Source organism: Pinus tabuliformis, chromosome 4_2 (assembly GCF_031772625.1).
Source record: "Pinus tabuliformis cultivar Carrire ecotype Pingquan chromosome 4_2, CPIR1, whole genome shotgun sequence".
NCBI lineage: Eukaryota > Viridiplantae > Streptophyta > Pinopsida > Pinales > Pinaceae > Pinus > Pinus tabuliformis.
Window position 1 is genome coordinate 10,533,807 of NC_142304.1, and position 7,981 is coordinate 10,541,787.

Sequence of the window (7,981 nt, forward strand, 5' to 3'; positions counted from 1 at the left end):
AGGAGCACCGAGCTTTGTAGTCATGTTATGCATCATAAATTACTCGTTGTTTATTGACTTATTTTTCTTCTCAAAGGATTTCGAATAGGGGATGAGCGTTTCTTTGGGACTAATTCAGACACTCCACAGAGCTACGCATCAGCTCTGCATTCCTCCCTGCCATCGCCATTGAAATTCAACTCATAAATATAAATTAAGCAGAAGAAAATAGTTAAAAAAATAAATTAGCATATGATGTCATGAATTATCATGTTAGAGCGATTAACATGGAACCTGAAACTTAGGGTCTATTTTGTGGAAAGATGAATTGTTGTAATGATCATCATGAAGGTTATAAAAACAATGGAGGTCATAGGCACTATCTATTACGAAATTCTAGACTTGCTTCAAGATCAGAGGAGCACACGCCATATTGAGGATATAAAAGTGGCATTTTCTCACTACAGTAGTAAGATGACAAGCACTATTGAATTTCAGCGATAGAAGAACACTAATTTATCAAAATTCGTGGCTCATCAAGACAAGAAAATAGAGAAATCAAGTATAATTCAATATGATTGATGAATTAGTTTTGCGTCTTGCTAGGAGCTCACATCCTCTGACTTCTCTTCCAAAGATTCTATCGATTCTGTTAGAGTAGCAGTTAAAGATAAAGAAATAGTCCAACACGTGAAAAGAGATATTGCAAATGATAATGTAGCCCTAGTGTTCAACTTTTAGGTAGACTATGCCCTTAGTGAGCATGTTTTCTTCTAAATCCAGGTCTTACTACACATTGTAAGGAAGTTGTTACCAACTCAGTTTATCAGGATTTACAATATAAAGATTTATATTTACGTTGCCATAAATGTAATAACTTTTGAGATGGTAGGCAATCATTTTGAAATTTCGGGTCATTTTGAAACCCCTAATATCAGACATAGAAATTTTTCTTTATATTAATTCACCTTACAGTGTGACTACAACCACTATTTAAGAGTATTAGACTGGAGAAGATACACAGAAATTAGATGAAAACACTTCATGGCATAAGGCAAATATGAACATGGCACATATCAGATGGTATACTTGTTGAGGCTTTGAGCTACACTCTATGTATGCAGCAGCACCGACCTGTTTCCTCAACTCCTCACCCTGAAGATAAACAGAGACCTTCATATCTTTTCGTGGAGCATGTAGGGTGTATATGTAGTTTTATTAAGCATGTCCATCATCTAAATTCAAAAGTTGTGCAAGCTAAAATCCCAAACATGGGAACATCTAAGCAACTTCACCTAAACTGGAATTGCCCTTGTTATTAACAACCTAACAATATAATATGGAGAGTAAGCAAAATGAAACAAACATACCTGTGCAATTGTTATTGGTGTAGTACCCAGATTTTCAGCCAAATAATGCTTATCTTCACGAAGATCTGCATTGTGAATAAAATTCACCACTGAATCAGCCTGACAAGTTAGATATATGTCTCATAAAATGCAGAGCAGGCAGCAGAGGTTGGAATGTTTTCAAAAATGTAGAGCAGGTAGCAGAGGTTAGAATGTTTTCAATCTGCTTTTGTAAAATGCTTGAACTGTGAGATGTCATTAGAGAATTCACCAATTTTACAAACATCACATGCTGATGAAATTCTTTCAGTGAGAAGTAATAAGTTAACTGTTCAAGATTATCATACTATTTGATTGAGGGGGCAATAACAGGCAAAAGGTAAACATGATATAGCTAATTGCTTTATGTTAGTTATTCTGGATGGATTTGGAAGTCCTATGAATTTACCATGGTAATTTCTGTACATTAATATGAACGAATAATTAAATGAAATGATGGCTCTGAGCAGTGAAGGTGGGATTTTCTATTTACTTATGTTTGATATCTGTAGGCACTAAAGGAATGAAAACTCAGCTTGATTTTTAGATTTAATATTACTTTCCTCAGCTCAGTAGTCTGGTAAGGTCCAGTGGTTTGGATTTAACCCATCTTTCCAAGTGAACTGGGCCTCCAATATTGGATTCCACCTCAGTGATATGACCTCATTTGATGCATCAATGGTATGCCTAGAAGTCACCGAGTACTTTCATTGGCATTGGGAATTGGTTCAACATGAAGGTTATAAAAACAATGGAGGTCATAGGCACTATCTATTATGAAATTCTAGACTTGCTTCAAGATCAGAGGAGCACACGCCATATTGAGGATATAAAAGTGGCATTTTCTCACTACAGTAGCAAGATGACAAGCCCTATTGAATTTCAGCGATACAAGAACACTAACTTATCAAAATTCGTGGCTCATCAAGACAAGAAAATAGAGAAATCAAGTATAATTCAATATGATTGATGAATTAGTTTTGCGTCTTGCTAGGAGCTCACATCCTCTGACTTCTCTTCCAAAGATTCTATCGATTCTGTTAGAGTAGAAGTTAAAGATAAAGAAATAGTCCAGCAAGTGAAAAGAGATATTGCAAATGATAATGTAGCCCTAGCGTTCAACTTTTAGGTAGACTATGCCCTTAGTGAGCATGTTTTCTTCTAAATCCAGGTCTTACTACACATTGTAAGGAAGTTGTTACCAACTCAGTTTATCAGGATTTACAGTATAAAGCTTTATATTTACGTTGCCATAAATGTAATAACTTTTGAGATGGTAGGCATTCATTTTGAAATTTCGGGTCATTTTGAAACCCCTAATATCAGACATAGAAATTTTTCTTTATATTAATTCACCTTACAGTGTGACTACAACCACTATTTAAGAGTATTAAACTGGAGAAGATAAACAGAAATTAGATGACAACACTTCATGGCATAAGGCAAATATGAACATGGCACATATCAGATGGTATACCTGTTGAGTCTTTGAGCTGCACTCTATGTATGCAGCAGCACCGACCTGTTTCCTCAACTCCTCACCCTGAAGATAAACAGAGACCTTCATATCTTTTCGTGGAGCATGTAGGGTGTATATGTAGTTTTATTAAGCATGTCCATCATCTAAATTCAAAAGTTGTGCAAGCTAAAATCCCAAACATGGGAACATCTAAGCAACTTCACCTAAACTGGAATTGCCCTTATTATTAACAACCTAACAATCTAATATCGAGAGTAAGCAAAATGAAACAAACATACCTGTGCAGTTGTTATTGGTGTAGTACCCAGATTGTCGGCCAAATAACGCTTATCTTCACGAAGATCTGCATTGTGAATAAAATTCACCACTGAATCAGCCTGACAAGTTAGATATATGTCTCATAAAATGCAGAGCAGGCAGCAGAGGTTGGAATGTTTTCAAAAATGCAGAGCAGGCAGCAGAGGTTAGAATGTTTTCAATCTGCTTTTGTAAAATGCTTGAACTGTGAGATGTCATCAGAGAATTCACCAATTTTACAAACATCACATGCTGATGAAATTCTTTCAGTGAGAAGTAATAAGTTAACTGTTCAAGATTATCATACTATCTGATTGAGAGGGCAATAGCAGGCAAAAGGTAAACATGATATAGCTAATTGCTTTATGTTAGTTATTCTGGATGGATTTTGATGTCCTATGAATTTAGTTTGGTAATTTATGTACATTAATATGAATGAATAATTAAATGAAATGATGGCTCTGAGCAGTGAAGGTGGGATTTTCTATTTACTTATGTTTGATATCTGCAGGCACTAAAGGAATGACAACTCAGTTTGATTTTTAGATTTAATATTACTTTCCTCAGCTCAGTAGTCTGGTAAGGTCCAGTGGTTTGGATTTAACCCATCTTTCCAAGTGAACTGGGCCTCCAATATTGGATTCCACCTCAGTGATATGACCTCATTTAATGCATCAATGGTATGCCTAGAAGTCACCGAGTACTTTCATTGGCATTGGGAATTGGTTCAACATGAAGGTTATAAAAACAATGGAGGTCATAGGCACTATCTATTATGAAATTCTAGACTTGCTTCAAGACCATAGGAGCACACGCCATATTGAGGATATAAAAGTGGCATTTTCTCACTACAGTAGCAAGATGACAAGCCCTATTGAATTTCAGCGATACACGAACCCTAACTTATCAAAATTTGTGGCTCATCAAGACAAGAAAATAGAGAAATCAAGTATAATTCAATATGATTGATGAATTAGTTTTGCATCTTGCTACGAGCTCAAATCCTCTGACTTCTCTTCCAAAGATTTTATCGATTCTATTAGAGTAGCAGTTAAAGATAAAGAAATAGTCCAGCAATACAACCAATGGATTTGTTATTGATTGAAAACTTTCTGCTGAGTTTCTTCTTCTTATTATACAGTCTTGTAGATTATGCCCTCCGCAAAATTACTATGATGTATGACCAATCAGTAATAATTTTCCTGTAGTTTTCAATGCGGAATTTATTTATCTGTGTGAAGAAAATCGCTAGCAATATATGTGGCCAAACTTACTTGATGAGATCTATGTAGTCCATTCCTATTTCAAATGCTTGACTAAATATTGCTTCCAGTATATGACTTCTGATTTGTTTATTTCTGTTTATTTCAATATTTTATGTTCATCTAAATACTGGCTCCTTTACCAGGTTCCTGTCGATTGTTTGGCTTTCCAGCAGTTCAATTCTGCATTTCAAGGTTTGTTTTTTCAGCGTTTTTATGGAGAATACTTGCCAAAGCAGCATATTGGTTAACATTGATACCCATCCAATGAAGAAGACTACTTGCAGCTGTTCCCAATGAGGGACCTGGGACAATCATTTCAGTGCTAGGGATTCTAACTTGCTTCGGGAAAATTGTCTAGGTACACGTTCTGGTCTTATGTCATTCACTGCTGCTATTTGTATATTCAGAATTGGAAGGTCTATCTATGAAGTATTTTGCATAAGATCAAATAAATTCATCCATGGCTTTGTTTGATCTTAAATATAACATGAACTTAATTTCTAGATGTGGGGCTATACCTTTATGCGCTGAAAGTATTAGGCCTAAGTGTACAGTTGTCATTTCTTCTGTAGGTATGGATAGTCAACAGGCCAAAAAGAAAGACCGAGTAGATGGGTTTGATGATGGGTGTGAATCAAACATCATGGATATTTGTCACGGTTGTTCAGATGATATTTATGACACTGCAAATTCGGATGCCCTGATAGAGAAACTACTGGAATTGCCACCTGATATCCAAAATCTAAAAGAGAGGGACGAAGCGCCAAGGACTGGATCTTAGAAAAACAGAGGTGACTATGGGATTCTGGAGCAGAATATGAAGCAGTTTCATATGGGAACTCCCAATCTGAAAGAAGATTATGAGATCCCTCAAAACATGACAATTGGCGAATTGGGTCAGAGAATGAATTCACGGGAGCATACTGCCAGTTTCCTGACCATGGGAGACACTGATTTAGAATCACAGATTGATTCAAAATTTATGCAAAAGGAATCTTCAGAAAGTACTGATGTTTTCCAGAAAATGGTAATTAAGATTGAAGCAGAATTACCGGATGAGATCAGAAAAGGGCAGGAGTTTTAGAGGGCAATTGAAGATTTGCAGAAAATGTTCATCAGTTTAGAAGAGGAGAACAAGGCTCTCAAAACGGATGTGCATAGGTCTCTCAAGAATAATGATGGGGCTAAAAGGCTGATCTCTCGAATGGAAAATTATGGATGGGGTGGAGCTTCCACACTTGAAGCCCATAAAATGAAATGTATATCATCAGAACAGCAGGAACAGAGTCCTGTAGTGAGTAGACAGAATGAGAGACATATTGAGAAAAAATGTAACAATGTGCAAGCAGAATTGTTATTGGAGGAAGGCAAGAGCAGCCTTAGAACTGAAGCATCCTGTGAGCTGCAGGGGATGAAGAATTTTAGAGATGGAACCTCTGAGTTATCGATGGAAAAGGAGGATCTTAGAAATGAAAAATCTGGGCAGTCTGATTCAATGCAAGAGCAAATTACCATTTTGCAACAGGAACTGCAAGCCAAAACCGAGCTTGCTGAGATCCAACAGAAACAAATTGTGGATCTCCTACAAGCACATGCAAAATTCAGATGGTATACCTGTTGAGTCTTTGAGCTGCACTCTATGTATGCAGCAGCACCGACCTGTTTCCTCAACTCCTCACCCTGATATGCAGCAGCACCGACCTGTTTCATTCAAAATGTACAAAACAGATCTGTACCATGCATAAATTTAAACAGATTTGGGATAGAACCACAAGGCTACGCGGGCTACGCGGCCCTAATGCAGGGAAGAAAGGGAAGAAAGACACGTTTTAGTCATTGCCAGAGTCTCATTGCCAGGAGGCCTAGCGTTTCATAGCCCATAGCCAGATCCTCCCTCTCAGCTGGTGGGAAAAAAGACATTTTTTCATGAAAAAAACATATTAAATCAACGGCGGAAAACACCGTAATCGTGTAACACAGAATCAATGGCTCAGGATCGCACACGTCACATTTTAGAGATGTCTTTCTCAGAGGGAACGCCTTACGGCGTAAATATGATGACAACTAGAGACTATGAGATTAATATCTCAACGATTAACACCAATCTCATGACTAGACTTCCACTTTATATTATCCCAAGGAAAATCTTCCATCAGTTCTTGTTTTTATTCGACGGGATATAAAGGTTGTGATTGCCATAGTATCCGCAACACGTGAAACGAACGAGTCATTACATCAAATTGAGTATCATTACTGTCTCCTGAATTCGTTTCATTGAGAGGAATAAAACATGAATATAATTTGTAACTTGCATATAATAGAATTGGAATCTATGGTTGAATACACGCAGCAAATAATTAAATGTTTGATTACCTGAATTTCAGTGAATGCTTGTCGAAAATGGCAAGGAGTAGCGACACCGAAACTATTGCTCTATAAACCTGTCAAATTATTGTTGTATAAACCAAAAAGAGAAAAAAGAGATTGATATATGATTTTAATAGGACGAAAAAGGCGTACAACACTGCAGGATTTTCGAGTCCGAAGAGCCAGTCGGGAACAATACCGGTCTAGTTGTTCTTTTGTACAATTTTGCACAGTAGGCGAAATAATGTTTTGCAGTTTTTGTAATTAAAATGAAGATCGGTATGGTTTTGTGAAAACACTTGTATTATATTAAAAAGAAACTTACAGTCTCTCCAACTTTCTTAAATTGGAGAAATCGGGCAACGGTCCAGTCAGATGGATATTCTCAAGTGACCTGGTAATGGCAACAGTTATGGATAAGTGCCACTTCTGTTATGTGAATCCCTTTTGCATCATCACTTACTTGATTAGAAGCTCTTAACATCATCAATTATTTTATATTACATTTGGGATATATGAAGAACGACCGCAATTATGTAGACTACGGTCACTATTTTCGAAAAGCTTAGATTCCCTACGAGATTGAAATTCCCCAAGTATAGGCCATAGGCTCTTTTTAATCGGCAGCATTATTTCAGAGGGAGAGGATAAACAATGAGTCTCATATAATTTTATTTATTAGTGCAACTACATTAATAATTGTGATTGATCAATAGTGATATCTGTAAATCAATTATATTTATAAATACACATCAATATTTATATATATTATATTAATTTCTATATACAATATTGTCTATTTATATATACGAAATGTACATTATTGTACATATTAGTATATTAATGTCTTTAAATGTAAATTAATATATTAATATATTTAAATGTACATTACTATGCATTAATGTACTTAACTACATATATATTACTGTTATGCACACTAATGTATATTAATTAAATTACATTGACTTATAGTAATGTATATTAACATACATTAATGCACTACCAAAACTATAATAAAAATATTAATGTCATTGATATAGTCAAAGACTTCATTAAAAACCCTAAGATTTATATTCCCTTGCGTTTTCATTATTATTTTTTTTTTCTAAATAAGACTGAACTATTATATTACAGCAAGAGCAAAATTACATCAGCAGTATTACAACAGGGCCGAGGCCCTGTAAAACTTGTCCTGGGACAGACAG

At 35.8% G+C, this 7,981-nt stretch overlaps 1 long non-coding RNA gene across 1 annotated transcript; it reads right to left on the reverse strand.

The window, feature by feature from the left end:
• Nucleotides 1–2,791: 2,791 nt before the first annotated feature.
• LOC149168129 (uncharacterized) lies at nt 2,792–6,189 on the reverse strand. The gene is made up of 3 exons (XR_016259318.1): nt 6,024–6,189; nt 3,126–3,190; nt 2,792–2,910 (listed from the first exon to the last, which is right to left on the reverse strand). It is a non-coding gene; the product is annotated as an uncharacterized LOC149168129 (long non-coding RNA).
• Nucleotides 6,190–7,981: the final 1,792 nt, after the last annotated feature.